Genomic DNA, 23,935 nt, shown 5'->3' on the forward strand with positions numbered 1-23,935 from the left:
TTCCCGAGTTTTACTGCAAAAGAAGAAGTCCTGCTGAATCCAGCTGGTGACTCCCATGGAAAAGTTTACCACAGAAACATTTGCAATCAGTTAAGACTTTGGTCCCATAATGCTCAGCAAAGGAAGTTGAAGACAATTTAGAATGGAAATAAAACTCTATATGCCAAACGTTAGAGCTAAGTTGTAAAGCATTACCCTTGGAAGACGTGTGTTTTTCTCATTGTTTGGTGCCCAGTGAATGGAGATGAGTATGTCTTTAAGATTTTTATTCACTGTGTTTGTGTCTGCATCTGTATAGAACATTATCTTCCCCTTGGCAGGTCACCTAGACTTGCCCACATCTGGTTCTGCTTTCATTTCTCTTACCCTATTCCTTTCTGGCCAGCACTCAAAAAGAACTACAACTTTATAGGTGCCACGGAGGCATATGGTTGAAGGGAATATTCTCCCTTTTACCAAGCTCCTACTTTTGTTTTGATTTCTTCCCCTTATTTTTCACGTAATTAGGAAGAATTACAATTGAGTAGAGGCTTTTATTAGTATTTAGGAAAAACGCTATGTTAAAAAGGCATTTTAGAATGATCTGAATGCTTGGAAACTTTCTTTTTACTGCTGACCACAGACTATGTGGAGAGGCAGTTCCACCGAGGGACCAGAGGCTTCCGTGTTGGGCAGAGTTCGTTCCAAGTCTAGTTCTGCCATTTGGTGACCTGAATCCTGGATTTTCGCATCTGTATTTATGTGATTAAAGGAAGTCGACATGTTTAGGTTGTTGTGAAGATTAACTCCACACGCATGATAAGTGCCTGGTAAAGGGGAAGTATTGTTTTTTTTGTTGTTGTTTTTTGTTTTTTAAAGGATTTTATTTATTTATTTGACAGAGAGAAATCACAAGTAGGCAGAGAGGCAGGCAGAGAAAGAAGGAAGCAGGCTCCCTGCTGAGCAGAGAGCCCGATGCAGGACTTGATCCCAGGACCCTGAGATCATGACCTGAGCTGAAGGCAGCGGCTTAACCCACTGAGCCACCCAGGTGCCCCAAGGGGAAGTATTGTTAACGAAGAGTAGCTCTTAATATTTGGCGGCAGTAAAATGCAGCATTCTGATCATACTCAGCAATTAAAAGGAAAACGTGCTGGTTTTCATCTCTGTGAGAGCTCATTATTATGTAGTGGTTTTCCATTAGGCCCCATAGAATGTCATTGCTAATCATAAAGGCTGTGAAGGCTTACTGAGCCACAGAAGTTTTATTTGCTTAATGTGAGACAATAGGCCCAAGGACAATACATTCATGGTTTGGGAAGGAGAAACAGATTACTAGAAAAACAGTAGCATGCTGAACACGTCTAAGAAAAATACAGCACTGATAAACATGAAAATAAGTCCTGGTACCAGGAATAAGGTAAAACCATGATTATTTACTGAAAATCCAGGGAGCTCACCCTCTAAAACAGACAAGATTAGCCAAAGGAAACCATTGTCTATCTTTCTCCTCTATTCTCTTGATTGTAATCAACTCTGGCTCCCAAGTGAAGGGAAAAGAATGGCTCCATTGAGACCAATGCCAGTCTCAGTTAACCATTTGAGTTGGCCAAGGGGAGTCACCTCAGAATGAGGTGTTACCGTAAAATGAAACACCTGCGAGCCATAAGATCAAGCCCAGAGTGTTCTCTCCACTCACCCTGGGTAGTCCTAGACATAAAGTAAAATGAAGTTTAAAATAAAGAATTTGAACAAGATCTTTAAAGACGACAGATTTGTGGTAGTTTTTTCAATCCTGGAGTCAAGTAAGATACATTGTATGATTCTCATGGGATTTACATAACTGGCTGGATTTCAAGTTTGCTTCCTCCGTGTGGGTGATGGTGTTTGCTGCAGAAGGGGGGAAATCTATGATTTGTAACTTTAAGGCAGCAATTATCTTCTATACTTCCTAACAATTTCCCAGGCACCCCAAGACAGTCACACCCATCTCTCTGTATTTGTAAAAATATTTTTTGTTTCTCCTCTCTCTCTCTCAGGTGAGGTTGACTTTCATAAGGAAAGATGGGGATGGTGGTAAACATTGGAGTTTGTCTTTAATCAGTTTTCCTGTCTCCCATTTGGTATTGCTTACTTCCCTCTGGGTCATTTCAATGAAATTAGACTTTACCATGCCATCCTAAATAAAGGAAAAGAGGAGTATGAATTAATGAAGTTTGGGTAATATAATTCTTTTAATGAAATTCAGGTTTATTGCTTTAAAGAATCTATGGTAATTAAAACTAGACTGAGAACTGCTTCGTTGAGATTCAAATTTAATAAATAACGAAGCAAGATTTGCAATTAGATTATCATATCCAGGCACCAACCCAAGTATTGCCGACGTCTGCTTATCTTGTAAGTATACTCTTTTATTCATTTATTCATTCATTCTTTCCACACAGACTTATTGAGCATGTATTATTTGCCAGGTTGATGCTAGATGCTAGAGATAGAATGGTTAACAAGAGAGAATTGCTTCTTTACCTGATTGCATCTTGTATAACTGGAAAAACTTTTCTTCTAATTAATCTTTCCCCTTATGATCTTATTTACATGATTCCATATATTCATATAATCACAGACTCACAATAAGTCTAAATTAATGAGGCTTTATCCTAGTATTCCCCCGCCCCAACCAAGGGCAGAAACTGATCAGCAACTCTTTTCTTTTTCTGCAGTCGTGTGTCTTAAGAGGTTAAAAAAAAAAAAAAAAACTTAAAAAAAAAAAAACCTGTCTCAATCTGTTTTCTTTTTCTCTGACAATTTGCAGGAAATAGGTGACTTTTGATCCGAAGAGACCCATAAGGTTAGTCTGTTCTTTATTTCTGCTGTACCAATTATTACAAAAGTTCTAACAAGCAAACTAAAAGAAGTAATATGAATTCAGGTGAATATTGTTCAGTAAAAATGTGGCAGAAATCCATTTTGATGGAAAGAAGCTGAAACCTCCTCTAGGTCACTGTAATATAGCTGTCTCAGGTGGAAAGTGACGTTGGAAAGCCATGGTTATGCCCACAAGTGTTACATAATATTCAGTGTTCAGAAGTATATCTGCCCCTCAGCAGTACCAGTAAAGGGCATAGAGTCCTGTAAGACCTGAATCTGGCTGTCCCATGTCTGCTGTGACCTTGGTCAGTGGCCTCATCACTTAAGGATGCAGGATACTCAACAGCACAGTAGTTAAAATCAGAAGCCTGATTTGTGACTGTGGGCGAAACCCTTTCCATCAGTGGGCTTTTCTTTCAAAATGATGAGGTCAGGCCAGAAGTTCTCTAAAAGACTCTCCAGTGTTAGCGTTTTTCATTTCTAGAATTAGAGCTAACACCAGAGTTGTTTCCCAGGTTGGGGGGGGGGGAAAGCCTTTGAACAGCACCTGCTCACTCAGCACTCTTCCTCACGCTAGTCCGTCTGGGATCGTCACACTGGACCATCCAATGGTGGTAATAAGCCCATGTCATGCGTTGAATTTTGTTCTCTACCCCCAATTTGTAGGTTGAGTCCTAACCCCCAGTACCTCAGATTGTGAGGTACTTATTTGATGATAGGGTTCTTAAAGAGTTAGAAAGGTTTAAAGAATTGAAATGAAGTCATTAGGATGGCTGTAATCCAATATGACGGATGTCTTTATAAAAGGGAGAGATTTGGTTGTAGAGGTATACACAAAGGAAAGATGATGTGAAGACACAGGAAGAAGACAAGCTATCTGCAAGCCAAGGGGAGAGGCATGGAGCACATTTTTCCCTCTCTTAGCCCTCAGAAGCAATCGGTCCTGCCAACACCTAGAACTCAGATTTCCAGACTCCAGAACTGGGAGCTGATAAAGTTCTATGGTTTAGCCACGCCGTTTGTAATACTTTGTTAAGGCAGCCCTAGCAAACTAACACACACTATGAGCTAGTTCCAAGAACACAAAAAGGGGTCTGGCTATCTCAAATACTTAAAAGCTTGGATCCTAGACTTCTTGCCCCTTCTAAACACACACCCCAATTAGCATGTTGCCGCCTCATAGCACCAACTTTGTCTCACTCCCCAAAGTTGTCAGGGATTTCTCGTCTGATTTGCCCACCCTCATTCCCTGCCTTAGAATGGTCTCCCAAATGGTTGGATTTGATAGTGAGGACCCCTTTTAGCTACAGTATCTGCATAAATGTACGTAGCAGGTAATAAGATCCACTGAGACAATTTAAGAGAAGGGATGGATATGAGTAATATGGTGCTTGAGGAAGATCAGTACTGACAAGGCAAAGGAGGGATTAGAAGGAGAGAGAAGTAGAGGTTGAGAGACAACAATCATTGTAATTGTTCAAACTGTTGGTCCGAGGATGTGACCAAATAGTCAGCAGAATTAGATCAATGAGTGATTCTCAAACTTGAGTGTGAGCTAGAATTGCCTGAAGACTTCTTAAAACAAAGATTGCTGGACCCCACCCTTAGGATCCTGTGTCATTAGGTCTGGGGAAGAGGACCAGAATTTCTATTTCTAAAGGTTTCCCAAGTGAGGCTGATTCTACTGCTTTAGAGACCACACGTTGAGAATCACTGGGCTGGACTGTCACAGCTATGATATTAGGGAATTTGGCACCAAGTTCTAGTTTAAAAAAGTTTTTTTTGAGTTTGGCTTTTGGCAAAAACAGGGTTTATTTATGTTTTCGATCTTGTTTTTGGCCTGAATTATCCAAGCTGTTAAATACACAAGAGTACCAACTCAATGATAATTGATCGTGTAAAATTCTGTCTGATGTGAGGCCATATTAACCAGGAATTAGAGGCATCAGATGCTAAAACTGAAGGGGAAAGATCTTGAATTCGTGTCCTCAAATCTGGCTACAGTCTTCTTTTAAGTTAAAAATGTAGGTGACTACACCAATCATATTCCTCCAGCTTTCCTACCCCAGTTGAGAATCACTGATTCATAATTTGCAAAGCCTCTGCATTTGATTTTCCAAAGCATTGGTGAATTCACAAATAATGGTTCCGTTCATTGTTCCATGTATGTAGGCCGAGAAAGTATTACTCCCAACTTACAGATTAAAAAATGAGGCTCAAAAAGGATCTTGCCCCTCTTTTATTTTTGTTCTTTCCAGGATTTTAATAATTCTCAAAAAAAGATTATTGTTCCAGCTCCAGAAGTTTCTCTTAACTTATGTAATAGAAACAATATCGGACTGATCATTAAATTCACACAAGCAATTTAAAGCAAATCGCCACAGAATTAAGGTCCATTAAAAACAGCCAATCAGGCCGAACAGACTTCTCCATTCGTAAATCATGGATTCTGCTTGAATATTCATCCTATCACATTGATCAAATTTCTGTTTCTTTCTTCTCTGTCCTTAGAATTAATTTCATAGAAAGTGGCTTCAAGCCACAGATCCAGCAAATCGTCCCTTGTTAAATGAGGGGAAAATAAGCGGCTTGTTTCTGATTTTCTTCAAGTTCACAACGAGAAAAATCCCAAGAACTGTACTTTCTATTAAACTGAGAAGAGAGATGTGTAATGAGGAAAGAATTTTGTTCAACAATAGCAGCAGTGCCACATAGCTGACCAGCTGGAGCCCCGCCCAGCTGCGGCCCCACAGCCCGCCCTTCCAGAAGGAAGCCAGCGTGGCTCAGCAGAGGCTTTTGCCCTCAGCCTTCCAGCCAAGAAGCCAGCCAGCCCCTTCTCTAGCAGTATTCATGCATTTAGTAAACTTTAGCGTCTCTTTCTCTCTTTCATTTCCCAACTTCTGTCTTTTAAATCAGTTTCGTGGCTCTCAACAATGAGCATTGTAGTGTATCGGGTCCATCCAGATGATCCTTGGATTTCACGGAGAAATGAGTTGTTTTCATTTCCTTGGGGACTTCATGTTACTCAAGAGATGGGGGTTACACACTGACCCTTGACCTTCATGAGATAAAGCAAGAGAAAGACACAGACACACAGAGACGGGGGTGGGGGCATTCTGAGATGGACATTTCGACCTCTCCTTCCTGACTGCTATTTAAAGCACTTATTCTGACTTGGAGAAAATGTAATATATAGTTCCTTAATGTGTTTAGTTAAGGACCTCATGAATCATGTGGATTTCTCCACAGCCTAAGTGGCTATTACGCTGACCCAAGGGTGTGCCATTTTGTGGACACTTCATTTGTGTGTCCCTGTTTATTTGTAGCGAGCAAGCGCAGTTCTGTAAGACACTGATTAGAGAGGCAGAGGAAGTTGTTATCTGCTCTAAGCTGCATAGAGCAAGAAACTGCCAAGCGGTATTCACATAATTGAAGACGCTGAGCTCTCAGACTTGATTGTGATTTTGGTTTGGGGCTTCCAATTCTAGCTCAGGCTCTCAATAAATCCAAGACTACTCTTTATCCTGAATGATTCCTTTTCAGGAACAACACTCCCAACCACGAATCCTGGAGATTGCATACCAGTTGGTGCATTTAAAACTTCCTTTTTAACTACAATAGTCTCATCCTTAGTCCTCTCAAAACTAATGAACCAACGCTGCTTCCTTTGCTTACCACTGGATTTCAACTTTGCGAGGAATTTTACTAAGTAGAGAGAGGCAGTGGGGGTTGGTGATGGCGGTGAGTTAGCGTGAAGCAGAGCTTTCTGAACAGCTGTTATACATCAAGAAGACAGGCTTCTGTAACCCTTTCCTGGGCATACTAGCGCAACACAAAAGCCAGACGTTGCGTGCTGATAAAGATTTTCCCTTGAAAACATACACACACCATAACACCCTAAACTAATTCATATTTAAATATGATTAATAAAATGTGACACCATTTGTGTCCACACTTCGGATTACCGCAGAGAAGTGCGAGAACACAGAGGCACTGAACAGTGTCGGTATCATTGACATCCCCAAATGGCGCTGCTGTTCGCTGGTTTCTCAAGGAAAGCCACTCTTTTCGCACTGAGATGTAGACCAAGAAAACACCAACCTGAAAAGTATAAAGAAAAAGTCTAGGATTGGACCTGACCTTGGTCACATCTTAAAAGTGTGTTCAAGAGTTAATTCCAGGGCACCTCCCAGGAAATGACAGATGTTTCCACAGCCCAAGTTGTGCTCATTCCCCGACCCCCAATATCCAGACTTCCAGGCTTCAAATAGTTAGAAAAAAATGTTTGGTTTGAAATAATTCCTGAGGTTTAGCTTGCCTCACAAACCACATTCTTTTTGCCCTCCTCCCCCAGCCCAGTTTTAAGAAAAGAAATTAAAAGAGGAAAAGGAAAATGGCTTGGAATTCTGATGACAGACTTTCATACAATTGTCCACGTTGCTTGCTGAGGCAAACAGGGACAATATGACAACAACAATAATAAATCTAAAGCACAGGGTTTCTGTAGTTGCCAAATATTTGTCTTCAATTTAAAGATATTTGCCTTCTTTTATACACCTTGAATTCTTACTGTGGTTTTCATTTTGCAGTTTTCCACTTTAACTTAATTCCCTTTCACCCTACTCCTGTGAAGACACCAACTGTTTTGTGAAGCCCAAGGTTCCTCGATGTACCAAAACCCTTAAATCAGTGTCCGTAAACTTTTTTTTAACTTGCAGATGCCAGGACCCCACCCCTTAAAATTCTCATTCTGATCTGAGGCGTTACAAAGTGTAACTGGTCTTCCAGTGATTTTTAAGTAGAACGAGGCTTGGAAAACACTGCTATATAGTGTATCCCTATACACACACACACACACACACACACACACACACACACCCCTCCCATTTAGTGATTACTATCAGAGAAGAATAGTCACCTTTAAGAGTTCTATTTGGAATTCTGCTGCAGAAGATATCCACTTTTTCCTTTATGCTAGACTTCTAGAAAGAGTGGCCAGTCTGCCTCACCACTTCTTAACCCCACTGCCCACTTCTAGTGGATATAATCTAGCTTTCCTCCTCATGATTCCTTGATCAGTGGTCAGTGGTCTTCTTTAGTCCCTTCCTTCTTAAACATATTTTCAGCCTTAACACTTGACCATCTTCACCTTCTTGAAGCCCATTACTCCTTTGCATTAGGAGCTCTGCACTCCTTCAGATGTCTTCTTATCTTTTTCTATGTTCTTTCTCTGTATTCTCATATTCCTTCCGCTGCAAAAAATTCCTCTTAGATCTGCCATTGGCTGTTGTACTTTCTATCTCCACAAATTATCATCTGGCAAGCTTATTCAACCCCATAACTTCAAGATTCTTCCCAGATTCTTCTAATTCTGACCTCTGTCCCATCTCCATTCCTCACCCTTTATTATTTGCAAGACTCCCTCTTCTGGCTCCTCCCTTATGCCCCCAAAGCAACGTACTCAAAAGGGAATTCATCTTTTCTCCAAAGTCCACTACTCACATGGTGTTTTGTGGTTTCATAAATAGTAGCTCCATCCTCTCATCCATTGGGGCTCTAAGCTACAACATCATCTCTGAGTCCTACACTACCAGCCCACTAGCCCTGTTGATTCTTCCACCCAGATGTCTCCTTCCTAGTCTTACTACCAGGCTAGACATAATGTTGCATTTTCAATAAGGGGAAGATTTTTGGAGAACAAGAGTATTCAGAAAAATACTCAAAATGCTCAAGATGAGACTTGAACACTCCTTGAAAGACAAAGAGAATTTCAGTAAGTGAAAGGAGCTATGGAATGGGATCTGGTGGGAAGAACATGGGTAAAGGTGCAGATATGGACGTAAGTGTGGCATGTGCATGTACACTGAGGATTTGTTGGACTAAAGCCAAGTGTGCTTATTAGTTTCCAAAAGTAACTCCCTGATAAATCATGCTTCTAGGTAATCAGACCTTATCCCATCCCATCCTCTTGAATCTCAGTTGGCACTGAGGTTCTCTTTGTGATTTGGGGATGTAGTGTAGGTGGCACTGCATCACCTCCATTCCATGGCTACGATAGAAGTCGTCTCGCAGCTTCTGCTTTAGTCTCTTAGAACACTGTGTGGGAGCCAAATAAGAAAACCGACTGCTGTGCTGGAGCTGCCACATGTAGACATTTCTGTCAACAGTCCCAGTTGAGCCCCAGACTTTCAGTCATCTCTGTTAAGGCAACACATGTACCACATAGACGAACAGAGCCATCATTGGACCTTTTGGACCAGAGCAGCTGATGGCTGAAATCTGAGTGACCTCAGCTGATTCAAAGTAAAACAGAATAATCACCCAACTAAGCCTCACTTGAATATCTGAGCCACAAATCAAAAGTTTGTTGTTTAAAGACACTAACGTTCAGGCTGGTTTGTTAGGCAGCAGTAGATAACCAAAGCATAAAGGCAAATTTTGTTGAGTAGTAGAAAATAAGATTAAATATGTATGATGTTTCCAAATTATAGAGAGCCTTGAAAACATCAAGCAGAATGGCTCTTTCTGCTGATACAGGATAGTAGGGAGTAAATGAAAGTTTTGAGGAGTAGAATGATAATCACAGCATTGTGTGAAAGAGTTTGGCAGAAACACACAAAAATGCATACATGAATGGCAAGAATTTGACAATCTGATATAAAAGATCTAGGGTCTAAAGTTGGTTTTGTTGATATAAAAAAACTTACTGAGCTTGCTACTACCTCAAGGGATTGTTGTGCTGGCTAACTCGGTCATACACAGACAGTACTGGAAAAGCTCATTCTACATACCGTATAAAATAAATTCTTATTAGCCAGACGAAGGAGAGCCTAGAAGCATCAAAGCAACTACAAAGTTGGAACAGCAATCTGCAAATTGTGTGAAGCATTGCTTCTTTAGGATAAGGGATTTGGTCCCTTGCTAACCTTATTTCCCACCACTTCCTGCCACGTAATTTGTACCCTAACCCCATTAACCATGGAGGGTTGCCTCAGCACTCTGTTTCATACTATACCCCCTACCTCTATATCTTGTCTTTCTCTTCTTATCTACCATGCCATCATATTCCTCTTTCAAAACTCACTGAGAAGTTTGCTTCTCTTACTGACTTTTCCTTGATTTTCACAGTTTGAATTAATAGCTCTTATTGTGGCCTTCACTATACATTATACTCTACAGTAATTCCATATCATATTAAATAGCATTTGTTGGCTTCTGTATTTATATTTCCAATGGTACTACACTCTGAGCAGCTTTGATTATCTGACACACAGTATGGGGCTTAATCCATATTTTTCTTTTCTGTTTTTATTAACTAGAACATTTCGAATAGTAATTTAGGAAGGTTGAAGCAAGTGGCATCTTAAAGGAAAAAAATAAGATGTTACAATTGACTGAATTTTAAGAACAAAGACTATGAAAAAATCACAGGTGATACTGAGATTTCAAAATGTACAACTGAGAGACCATTATGGTACAAAGAGACTCAGGAAAATACAAAGATTTTGGACATAATGAAAGAATTTTGGAAAGCTTAGATGTGAATATGTTAAATTGAGAAGATGGCAAAACATGCAAATAGAAATACCCAGAATTAGTTGTATATTTAAGGCTAATATTGAGTTCATAGAACAAAAGTCAACATTGAATGGTGGTGCTTATATTAGAATGATGATATTCAGTTACCTCCCCATTAAAAGATCTTCTCACAGGAATAGTGTACAGAGAAGGGAGAAGACCCATCTACAGGGATCAAGAGAAAGAAAGGGGTTGTAGAGGGAAATTGAAATGGATCAGTATTCATAAGGCTACTTGTGGTGATTTCACAGAAACCAGTAGCAGTTGCCTACCAGTCATCAGCAAATAATGTCCTAAAATATACCAGGTACAATTATAAGTTAGAGTCACAAGTCTGCCTTTCTTCCTTCTTTCCCCATATTTATTAGACACCATCATCCACTCAGTGTTCCAAAAGACATTTAGGAACTATTCACAATTCTTCCCTTAATCCCAGTATTCTCTCAGCAAATTCTATGAACCTGCCCTTGAAACACAATTCTCCTTCTCCTCCTGTCCAATCCACCACCACCATGTTATGTGATACAATTGCTTTTTAACTGCCTGCCTCTAATCTCGAGTCCCCAAGGTCCATCCTTCCCAATGCCAGAATAAGTCTTCTAAAACACAAATCAAACCACAGAATTGCCCTAGTGAGAGTCCCTCGATAACTCTCCATTCCCTGTAAGATAGACCTTTGTCCTCTGTGACATGGATGCTGCCTACTTGCTACTTCTCTTCGGATTCTTTACCATAAACAGCTCACATGTTCCATCCATGGGAAATTATACACAGATATTTCAAAACAATATACTTGAAAAGGAATTTACCATTTTCTCAGGCTTAAATGCACTCTTCTGCTAGGATTCTGCCTCAGAAATGTTATCACAGGACACCTGGGTGGCTCAGTCGGTAACATGTCTGCCTTTGGCTCAGGTCATGATCCCAGGGTCCTGAGATTGAGTCCCACATTGGTTCCAATTGGGCTCCTTGCTCAGAGGGGAGCCTGCTTCTCTCTTTGCCTGCCTCCCCTCCCCCCACCGCTTTTGCATGTGCGTGTGCTCTCTCTCTGGAAAATAAATAAATAAAACCTTAAAAAATAAAAGAAAGAAAGGAATGTTATCACAAGGTAGAAAACTCAGAGTCACATTTGATTTTCTCTTTTCCTGATTCTTATATCCTAAATCCACCTAATTCTCTTCATCCCCAATATTATCACCCCAGACCCCACTACCAATCAACTCTCATCCAGAAGTATCTCTTAAAGTTCCCTTAAAGAGTCTTGTGCCACTCAGCCCTCTCCAGTCCATTCTCAAGAGAACAGAGAGTTGTCTTTCTAAACAAAAATCTGATTAGGGTTAGAGTTAGAAGGTTAGGTTAATGTTTAGCTTAGGGCTTAATATTCTTTAGTGGATTCTCATTGCTGCTAGAATAAATTTCTTGAGATGCCTTTCAAGAACCACTCCCCCCCCCGCCCCACCCCACCACCCAATTGTCTTCTGGCTAACCTGGAGCATCTATGAACTCAACCCATACCTCACCCATCTCCCTTCCCTTACCTAAATGGCAGCCACTTGTTATGGACTGAATGTTTGCATCCCCACCAAATTTGGCTGTGATGAATAACACCCCAATGTGATGGTATTTAAACATGGGGCTTTTGAGAAATTGTTAGGTATAGATGAGGTCATGATGGTGAGGCCCCCATGAAGGGATTAATATCCATTCATGTAGAGGCAGAAAGACCAGAGTTCTCATGCTCTCTCTTCCATATGAAGATAAAACAGGAAAGGCAGCCATTTACAAGACAAAAAGTGGGTTCTTACCAGAAACCAAATCTGTAGGCACTTGACCTTGGATTTCCCAGCTTCCAGAGCAGTGGGAAATAAATGTCTGTTGTTTTAGCCATTCAGTCTATTGTATGTTGTTAATGGCAGCCCAGGCTAAGTCACCATTGACTTTCTGAGTTTGGTATTTCCCCAGAGCCCTTCCCTATGTCCCATGGCTAGACCAGGGCCCCTGCCATGTACCCCCTTAGCACCCCACATATTTCCTGTCAGATTCATCACAGTTTATGGTGCAGACTTGTTTAATTTCTGTCTTTTCTGTTAGACTATAGATCATGGGAGCAGGAACCCTCTTGCCTTAGATTATCAGTGCCTGCCACGGTGCCTGAGACATAGTCAGCTTAAAATACTAAGGTATAGTAGACATAAAGTATTTAATAAGTAAATGGATAAATAACTTGATTGCACCATACTCCTATGCTTTTACATATTCTTGTTTATTACATATTCTTATTTAAACCCTCACCCATCAATAATCCTCTTTTCCTCTTGGAGCTCCACCTTAATATTCTCCGACAAAGTTAGATACCTCATTTGTTTCCCTATAGAAAGACCTCTGTCAAATTGTATTGTTTCTGTCTCACACATCCCCACTAAATTATGAGCAGCTCGAAGGCAATTATCATCTTAAGCATCCATTTCTCCTCAGGCTTATGATTCAAAACATGTTTGCTGAATAAATGGATAAATGTTTCACTTGAGAAAGAAGTAGGTTCAGTAATATTTCTTCCAATATGGAGGGATGGAGCTATCCTAACTATTCAGTGATTCCAGTTCCTCATTACCATCTTTGAAAGGCATCATAAACATAAAAGGGGCAATAGTCTATTTTTTAAGGTATTTAAATATATGGAAAATAAAAGTGTTACTATAGTCACTTTACATTATAAATATGCCTTCAGTTAATTGTGAGACTCTTCCATCAGTTCCTTGTTGTTCACTACAGTACATCTTTTAACCCTTTCTTTATTCTTAAAAACAACTGAAGCAGTGGAGTTTCCTTAATACTCTTCGGGGAAAAAAAATCCATCTGAAACATTAGAGGTCATTCCATTTAAGTTGTGTTGTAAATTTCCACTATTCTTTCTTAAAGAATTATTTTTCTATTTGTAATTCTTTGAATTACCACTGTCATTCTCTGACTTCACCTTCTACAAATATTTTGGAGACGAAGTCTGCAAGAGATCTGAGTTCCAAGAATCAGGGAACTAAACTATTTCAGACCTTTGTCATTGTCTGGTCACAAGACATTGATGGAACCACTTTATGTCTCTGGAATAACTCCATTATGCTTCACATGAAGTGTGGTAATCAGGCCTGTAAAAATAGAGCAAATGGTCTCTTAAATCCCTTTTTGCTCCTCGCTTCTGACATGGGCTTTCATACCTGCTGAAGCTTTATCTGGAAAGTTTCCTCAGCTTGAAGAACATTTTGTATTATTTGAGACAATAATAGATGGTTCACATTGATTTGCCATATTTTTTATTCGTCTTTCTTTCTCATGAGATTGTGAACTTACTTTAAAAAAATTGAGGTAAAATTCGCATAAAATAAAATTAATCACCTTAAAGTGTAAAATCCAGTGGCATTTAGTATCTCTGCATTGTTGTGAGACCATACAACTGTATAATTCCAGAACATTCTCATCGTCATAAACGGAGACCCATACCTACTGAGTGCTCATTCGCTGTTGCCCTTTCCCCCTAGCCCTTTGGCCACCACCAAATTGCCTCTGTGGACTTCTCTATTCTGGGTAATTCAAATAAGTGGAATCATACATTATGTAACCCCTTTGTGTCTGGTTTCCTTCACTTGGCATAATACTTTGGAGGTTCATCCGTGTAGCAGCATGTATCAATACTTTATTCCTTTCTGCAGATGACTAAAATTCTGTTGTATGGATATACCACATTTTGTGTATCCATTCACCCATTAGTGGATATTTGGGTTGTTTCCATCTTTTGGCTAGTGTGAATAGAGCTGCTATGAACATGTCAACTTCTTAAGGACTGGAATTATTTATTTTGATATCCTCAGTGCCTGGATAATTGGTTAATCAAAAATCTGTTGAGTACAATGATGTAAGTTAATGTTTTTAAAGAATATACAAAGACAAGCTCATAAACACCAACCCCCACACACACATCCCATGCTTCTCCTCCCGTCTTCCTCATCTCCAATAACGATACCAATGTCCACTTAGTAGCCCACGATAGAAACTTCTCCATTTTCCATATTTAACTGATTATCAAGTCCTATTCATTTTAATTTTAATTAATTTTAAGTCTTGAATATCTCTCAGATCTGCCCTCTTTTCTCTATCTTTACTGCTTCAGCCTTAGTTTAGGCCTTTATCATCCTTGTACATTACAATGCCTATCTAAATGACTGCCCGGACTCCTGGCTCTTTCTACTGCTCCTTGATAGGGCACAAATCGGATGGTATCGAATTGCTGCTGAAAACCCTCCAGTGAGTCTCCGCACACTATATTTTAGAGGAAGCCTCCTTAATATGGCACAAGATGCTCTTTATAGTTTTTCTTTTTCTTTTTCTTTTTCTTTTTTTTTTTTTGAGAGTTTATTTATTTGAGAGAGAGAGAGAAAGAATAAGAGAGGAAGGAGGAGTGGAGGGAGAAGGACAAGCAGACTGAGCTGAGGGCAAAGCGTGATGCAGGGCTCGATCCCATGGCCCTGACATCATGACCTAAGCTGAAATCAAGAGTCTGTTGCTTAACAGACTGAGCCACCCAGGCGCCCCTATAGTTTTTCTTTAACTTACAATGGTCTTGTTTTTTCACTGGTCTTTAATTATACCCTAACTTCTAACTCTGCACATGTATTTCCCCTCCCCCAGTATGTCCCCTTCTCTTTCATCCCTCCATTCATCCAACAAATGTTAAGTCAGTATTACCTGTCCGTTGACACTGGGGTGAATAAGACAAGCTAGGCAGTATTGACATCTGAAGTGGATAATTATGTGTTATGGAGACTGTCCTGTTTATTGGAGGGTATTTAGCAGCATCTCTGGCCTCTATGCACGAGATGCCAGTAGTGCCCCCTGCAACCCCTGTGATGGTAAAAAAATGTCTCCAGATCTTCCAAATCTCCTGGGGCCAGAATTGCCCAGGTTGAGACCCAGTATTCAAGAGGGAAATTTTTATAGTATTAATTATTTTTTAAATAGGGATTATGGTAAATGTCATCTGTCTCTGCACATGTTGTACCACCTCCCTGGGAAAGGTTTGCCTTTCCTTTTGGCCTGATGAATTCCTCTAAGAGTCAGTTTTAGTGTTTCCTTCCCCTAGTCAGCCATCCCCGGCAGAAGCAGTTACTTCTTCTTTGATCCTCCTAGAGACTTCCTGAGATCTTAATACGTTGTTCACTGAATAAACACAAAATATCTTTATTTTAATGAGCTAACGTGTGGTTTTCTCCAGCTATGTAAGGCATTTTCTCCCCATGCCTAAATTGCCCCTATTTCAAATTTTAGTAAACAAGGGATTTCAGTGTATGCAGATTTGGTTTTGTATACTTTTTCCCAAGCACAAAATTTTAGTTCCCATATATAAGAATTATAAGTCACTCCTGTTGAGGATAATTAGAAAAAGAAAGAAAGAAAGAAAGAAATTGGGTGTCCAGAATAAAAAAGTAAAGTAAAGCAGATGGCATAGCAGTAACAGAGGTTTTTGCCTTGAGGCTTTAGGAAATAAGGGGATCTGAGGAGACATAAACCAGGACCTTAAAATGGCACTCCCGCAGCTGCAAGGAAACAGGGAAGTGATATTTGTGTAAGAGGGGCCTGATGGTATGTGCTTTGGGGAGTTATCTCTGGGACTGAGGATTCGGGAGTCAACAATTCCAAATCATGAAATCAGAAAGGCATTGCACATTTGGATGGAGAACTAGATACAGGGAGAAAATATGCCTTTCATATGCATATTATCTTCAGCAAAGCAAAGCAAATTTATGGGCATTTCATTGAAATGGCAGGGGAGAGAGACCCTGAGAAATTTCTATTGAGCAAGAGATGGCAAATGGAAAGCAATTGTACCATAACCATTATTAGTAATTTAAGACGTGAAAAATGTTACCGATACTCTCTTTATTTAGCATGCTGTCTTGATGGTTCTACTTGAGGATGATACAAAGATTTATAAGGTTTTGCATTTAGTCCTTCCAAAACCTTATTTTTGCCCCTACATCTTAAGTACCTTGAGCCGATACATCTCCTTATCCTCACAACTGGGGAGAATCTGCTGTATTTGTGACATCTCCTGAGACTGGAACTATACCTTATTCCTCTGTCTATCCCCACATCTGCACCTGGCACATAACTGGAACTCCAGCACTGTTGAGCATACAATCCAAAACAAGATGCGGCTAGAGGAATCAGCAAAACCCATTCTCTTCTCTCAGATGGAGACTCAGAGAAAAGTGGCGATTGGGAGCAGGCGTGGCAGGAATGGACTCAGCTGCAGGCAGTAGCTGAAAGTCAGAAGCAGGGAAAGCACAGAGATAATGAGGATGTGCTAGGCCCAGCCAGGACTGCCGTCAGTGAGGTCCTGCAAGAAGAAATGCAGGTGTTGCCACAGATGTTGGAAGATAGAGCACTGGGGAATCACTATTGCAGATCCAAGCAGGCAGGTCTGCAACAGTATCAGACAGGAAGGTAGTGACCCAGTGCTGAAGTTAGGGGCAGGACTCTGGTCTTCAGGGTGTCAGGAAAGGGCAGTCAGGGGAGGGTTGCCAGGAGCATGTCTCACAGCCAGCTCCCAGCACTCTGTCTTACACGGAGAGTAACAGATTCACTGAGTGACGAATGAATGGAGTGAATAAAACCAGTCATTGAGGAGATAAGCATATTATCAAAAGAGGAACTTGGGTACAAGGAGAGACAGAATCTATGTTGTAAGACTGGTCATACATTTAGACTGGGCTTTAGCTTTATTAAGCCCAGACAAAAGGAACAATGTAGAGAGTCAAATCCAAAGACTGACAGAAAATGCTAGAACTGGAGCTTCTTAATTTCATCTTATCCAAGGACAGAGTCTGGGCAGGATGAGGTCTGAAGATGTGCATAAGTGGCCACAGTTATAAAATCGGGACCCTGTCAGGAAATCCAGTGGGGACTTCCAGCCAGGAACAATGACTTCTGCGTCAGCTTTAGTCTAGCATCATGCACATTATGGAGCTCTGAATAGGAAGATTTATTTGCTTACTTACTCTCTTGGGTGCTTCAGAAGGAAAGTCCATTTTTTAAGGCTCTGAAGTGCCGTTCTAATTCAAGTATCAAAACATGACTTGGGGACCATAGGGAATAGAAGCATATGTCTGTGATGTCAATATATAAATAAAATGTTTCAAAACATCATCTGGGCCTTTGAGGGGGCACACATTGTCCAGAATGAGTCATGGATTTGCAGTAAACCATGAATCTTTCCTGCCTCACCTGAACTAATTATCCAGGGAATTACATCCAGGACCACAGAGTGGTGAATTCCAAGGTAGTGAAACAGGAAGAAGTTAATTGGTCCATAGAGGGACTGTGGCTACAGCCCAGACTTTATTAGCACCAAGTTCCAACTATGAGGTCAGCCACACTCAGCTTTCCCCAAGAGTTCACATCTACCCTTCCTCACACATTTTCCACTATAAACGCTATTTATCCAAATAAATAGAGTTTGGATCAGCAAAACAGGATTGAAGTACGGTCTTCCTTTGATGTTACAAATACTGTAAATAAAAAAAAATAATTGCCTTTCAGAATAGAATGTTCAGCTACCCATTCCCTTTAACCAAGAAGAATTAAGAAAAGAAGCAGCAAGTCAACAGATATATTGGAAAGAGAGCAAAAGTAGATGTGAAGGGGGCTTTCTGTAGTGAAGGAGAATAGAGAAAAGGAGTTATTATTTTCTTAACTGGACTCTCCCACTTTTCTATCTTGTCATGTTCACCTCTATTCTCCATGATGCTAGATTTAGATCTAATTCAAGCTTAACCATAAGTTACATTCCTCAATACTAAATCACCTGGAGTGCTGTTCAGACACAGACTACTGCTAACCCATGTCCAGAGTTTCTGATATAGTAGGTCTGGGACAGGGAGTATGATTTGTATCTCTAACAAATTCTAGGGTGATGCTAATATTACTACTGGTACAGGGACCATATTTTGAGAACCTTGACCTGAAGACCTTTAACTTTGTTGAGTCTCAATTTTATCCTCCCTGAAATAATTAATTTTCAGATAATTGTAAAGGCTAAATGCTGCAAAATATTCCAGGGAAATGCTAGTTGTTATTTTATTTAAAGGAAAAATCAAGATACTGGGAATCAGGAAACCCTCTGGTCATAGTCTATAGTAAGGCAGTTGGTCTTATAACCTCTCCAGGCCTGTATCTGCATTTATAAAATGTATTAATTCATGCAGCTAAAACTTACTGAATACCTAATGTGCCTAACATTAGCCAGACATTAAAAGTATGGTAGAAAACAAATCCTGATTCTACACATTTAGAATTATGGTTATTAACTCTAAAATTTTTTGACTTCATAATGAGAAAAGTTAGCCTTTTCCTGTTTTTCGATCACTTTGTTCTTTAGTAATTAAACTCAACATGTTAATATCAAGGAAAAATTAGGTGCTACTATTGGGTAAATTGGCTAAAACACATTCATGTATTATTCAAGTAAATTTCATGTGTTGACTGCCACTCTTGCCTATCAATAAAAAGAAAATTTTAAGTGTGTGCATTAGATGATAAACCAACAATGAAGAAAATAACCACAACTGATATTTAAGGTCCTTGTTCTCCAGTGACATCATGCCAAATCTGTCTTCATTAACTGAGCAAACAGTTGTTGAGCATCTAATATTTAGTGGGTGCTATGCTAGGATAAAGGGTTGGAAGTGTGAATAAAATGGGCATTGTCTCTGCTATGCTAATGCACCTCACATTTGGGGCATCTGGGTGGCTCAGTGGGTTAAGTCTCTGCCTTCAGCTCAGGTCATGGTCTCAGGATCCTGGGATTGAGCCCCGCATCAGGCTCTCTGCTCGGCAGGGAGCCTGTTTCTCCCTCTCTCTCTGCCTACTTGTGATCTCTCTCTCTGTGTCAAATAAATTAATAAAATCTTTTAAAAAAATGACCTCATATTTAAGGAGGTTAGTCAATGGAAAATTAACTCCTTTCATTAATTAATCAATTATCATAGTGAGAGCTACTAGATATTAGAAATACAAGGCATTAGAAAATGTACAACAGGAAGATATTCATCATCACTTATCATCAGAGAAATGCAAATCAAAACCACAACGAAATAGCACCTCACACTTGTTAGAATGGCTAAAATCGAAAAAGAAACAACAGGTGTTGGCAAGGACGTGGAGAAAAAGGAACCCTTGTGCACTTGTGGTGGGAATGCAAACTGGTGCATACTCTAGAAAACGGTATGGAGGTTCCTCAAAAAATTAAAAATAGATTGACCATATTATCCAGTAATTCTACTACTGGGTATTTACCCAAAGGATACAAAAGCACTAATTCGATAAGATATATGTACCCCTACAGTTATTGAAGCACATTTATGATAGCTAAATTATGGAAGTAGCCCAAAGGTCTACTGATAGATCAGTGGATAAAGAAGATGTCCCGTGTACACACACACACACACAGAGGAATATTACTCAGCCATAAAAAAGATGAAATTTTGGGATTTGCCACAACATGGATGGATCTAGAGAGTATAATGCTGAGTGAAATAAGTCAGGCAAAGAAAAACAAATACACAGAATTTAAGAAACAAAACAAATGAACAAAGGGGGAAAAAAGACAAACCAAAAAAGACTCTTAACTATAAGAGAATAAACTGATGGATACCAGAGGGAAAGTAGATGGGGGGGACAGGTGAAATAGGTGAAGGGGATTAAGAGACATTTCTATTAATGAGCACTGAATAATGTATAAAATTGTTGAATCACTATATATACACCTGAAACTAAATAACACTTTATGTTAACTACACTAGAAATTAAAAAAAACAAAAACAAAAAAAGAAAACATACAATGGAGACTTGACTCATTCTGAGGTATCCAGGAAGCCTTAGACAAGTCACTTCACTTCTCTAAGCGTTAGGTTTTTCACTTATAAAATCGGGAATAATAAAACATATCTCTCCCCGAGATTTAGATAATGATTATTAGAGGTTTGAGATAATTTATGTCAAATTCCTAGCAAAATACTTAGCACACAATATAATAGGTAGTTACGATTGCTCATTAACTAACTGAAAGATTATCCATGCAAATTAAGAATCCCAAAGGTCAAGATCGAATTTTAAACTCTAAAGAGTTCGTCAATAATACTGCTAACTTAATTTGCTAGTTACTTTTAAAAGATGAAATATAAATTATACAAATTCTAAATATGGTATCATATATAATTAAGTCTTTATAATTGTTATTCTGTATGCCGTGCAGGAACCAAAGAGGATGTATCTCGATTCAACTTAATGGGTAAATCAATCACCACCATCCAGATCTTTCTTGCAACTAAAGTGAAAGTCTTTTTATTTTTTCCAGCTACTTGAAACGAATTGAAAAATATGAACCTGGAAACCAAGCCAACCAAAGTTCTAATAAGCCAGAGTGGACTTTTGGAAGGCATCAGCATTCTGGTGCTCTTCAATTTAAGGATAGATTTGGAACTAGCTGAAGAAATATAATCAGCATCTTCTCAAAGAAAGAGGTGGACTTAATTGAAAGCTGAAATTTGTGTTCCCTAATATATTCCTTTGGAATTATCAGGCTTAGAATAGACAATCACAAGAGACCACAAAACAAATACATCCATACAATCTGTACACAAGAATACTGGGAGTCCTGCAGAAATAGTGATTGTTTATTTCATATTTCTAAACTTGAAAAATGGGGCACTGAATCCCAGATTAAGCTGGGATTCATAAACTATGAGATAAATTGACTGTGTCTACGTATTTTAAAGAGAACTCCTGAAAAAAGAATGATCATTCACTATCAAGTAAAAAAAAAAATCTGTAAGCACTTAATTGCTCCTTGCTTCAATGCTAAAAAGCAAATGAGGGTGGGCATAATGTCTTCTCCTCCTAAAGAAGGAGAAGAGATTTCAGTGGAAATCTTTAGAATGGGGTTTGTGTTAAGGTTAGTCTGCTTCAGATGGTCTCTCTCTAACACTCATAATTCTCTGCCATATGAATCCCAACATCATCCTTACACTATATCCCCCTCTCTCCTGATTTCTGTTATACTCCCAGTATAACTGCAGTTCTACCCTAGATGTGTCTGTGACCTCACCCTTCCACCTTCTCCTAGCTGGATTCCATTTCATTGAAACCACCTCACCAAGATCACAAGTGACCTCCGGATTGCTAATTTAAGTAGTCTTTCTAAGCTTTCCTTGACCTCTCAGAAACACATGAAACTTCGACACCCAAAAAACTGCTCTCTCCTCCCCCAAACAACCTGTTTACTTGCCTTCTGTGATGGAGACCGTATGGTTTTCCCCCATCCCATATGGCTATTCCTTCTCAGTCACCTGGATGCATTTTCCCCTTCTTCTGTCCATGGCTTAATATTCTGGGCCTCTTCAGGGTTTTGTCCTGGGTTTTTCCTATTGTCCACTTCCACGCACACATACAGCCTGGGGGATTTCACCCATTTCCATGACATCAGTACATAATGTCTTTAACTCCTTTGCCTGTAAACCTAGACCGAGTGTAAGTTCTGGACTTCTGGGCTAAGTAGCTCATTGTCTGTGGAACCTATCCAGCTTGGGAGTGGGGGGTACAGTCACTCAACACTGAACTTGCCCAGATTTGGCCTCTTCATCCTCTCTTCACCTCAACTCTTCCCCTCAAATGTTTCCCGGCTCAATGGACTAGGCTTCCAGGCAGCCAGTTCCTAAGGCAGAAACCTGGTGACGTTCCTCCAGTCCTCCCTCTCCCTCAGCGCCCACAGTCAGCTATCAGACGACTTCCGAGTCCAACAGCACTACCTTGGTCCCGACCACCATTGCTTTTGGGCAGAATTACTGCTACAGCCTCCTCATTGGCTCCTCTGCAGCCAAAACCATCTTTTTAGATGCATACTCTCATTGCATAATTTCTATCCTTAAAATTATACAAACACTCCCCATAGCACAGTTTAGAAAACACAAACACCAGAATACAGTTTAAACATGCTTTTGCTTTTTGATCTGGTTCCTGCCAAATCCATCATTCTCGTCTCCAGCTCCTTTCTCTATTCATGGTTCCCCCCTCGTTACCCAACCCCATCACCCCCCCCCATGCCAAAATTCTTCCATTCCTCAGAACTGGCACATTTTCTAATGCCTCTTTACCTGGGTCTCCCCCCACCCCCATCTCTTCTAAATCATATTCATATCTAAGGCTTGAGCTTGCTGCAGTCTCCAGGAAGACTTCTTTGACTCTACCCACCTAAGTCTAGATAAGGTGTCCATCTTAAATCCCCTCATAAACACAAAAGCATCCTGTTCCTCCGCCATGGCAGTCCTCTCCACACTCTTCTCTATCCTGCAACAGACTATCAGCCAGCCTCCTTAGGGCAATGACTATGTCATTCTGTTTCCCAGTTATAAACCCCCCAACTAGTACAGTGGCTGGCACAACACTCAATATTATTTAAATGACTATACATTGAAATGGTCAGTGGGAATTGAGCAACCCAACTGACAGGATGTAGGGCAGGAACCTCCACGCCTTCCAAATATCACAGCGAGAAGGCAGCCCTCAAACCTTTCCAACTACCGTCTTAATTATGAGCTCATCCCTTCGTGGCAATTCTTTGACAGCAACTCAACTCAAACTCAAACTAGAATGAGAGAGGATGGTATTGGGCTTTCCACAGGGTGGAGCCTCAAAAATGTTCAAAAGCAGACATCATTCCAATGCTTGCTTTGATCCAAGAAAAGAAAGGAATAAAAGTGTAAGACAACAAGGCATTATCAGACTGTTCGCATCCCTTTAGCAGGCAGACTCTCATGTCCTCCTTTAAGGTGTGGCCCCTTTTGAAATCTGTGGGGTGTAGGGAGCTGAAGAGACCATCTGTTTTCAACAGAGAATACTTTAGGAATAGGAGTGCAGGTGTTAACTGTCAGGCAGCTGAAGACTGATCTCTGCCTCCCTTCCTTCACCCCTCCACTCCTCAGCCCTCAGTGGCTCCCCCTTCTACTCCTTCACTCCTTTCTCCTCCTGCTCAACAGCCAACCACCACACCAGGCCCCCTACACTCAAACACCAGACATCCATCACCAGGACCATCCTCCATGCTTTGGGATCAGCTCCCTTCCCAGTCCCTCCCCTATCCACACAAAAAGCTTCTCTCTGAGGCACAAAATATTTAACAGAGATCTAACTGTAAACACTCACTTCCCCAATGAGTGGTGAGTAAGGAGGAGTCAAAATAATGTATAAAAATGACTGGGATGGCAATCAGTCTTCTGCTTAAAAAAAAAAAAATTCCCCTTTGGTTTTCACCATCTCCATTGTTCTGTCTAGTCCCAGGGCCTCCCACCAAACGCTGATGACTGCCTGCTTCAAACCCTGCCACATCAGCAGGGAAGGAGCCTGGCAGCATTTGGTATTTGCATCAGTTTCCAGGAATGTGTTTCAAGTTATCAGTTTACTCTGC

At 40.2% G+C, this 23,935-nt stretch overlaps 1 long non-coding RNA gene across 1 annotated transcript; it reads left to right on the forward strand.

The window, feature by feature from the left end:
* The first annotated feature begins 2,795 nt into the window (after positions 1–2,795).
* On the forward strand, positions 2,796–21,243 carry LOC122904828. The gene is made up of 2 exons (XR_006384269.1): positions 2,796–2,827; positions 20,831–21,243. It is a non-coding gene; the product is annotated as an uncharacterized LOC122904828 (long non-coding RNA).
* Positions 21,244–23,935: the final 2,692 nt, after the last annotated feature.

Source organism: Neovison vison, chromosome 4 (assembly GCF_020171115.1).
Source record: "Neovison vison isolate M4711 chromosome 4, ASM_NN_V1, whole genome shotgun sequence".
NCBI lineage: Eukaryota > Metazoa > Chordata > Mammalia > Carnivora > Mustelidae > Neogale > Neogale vison.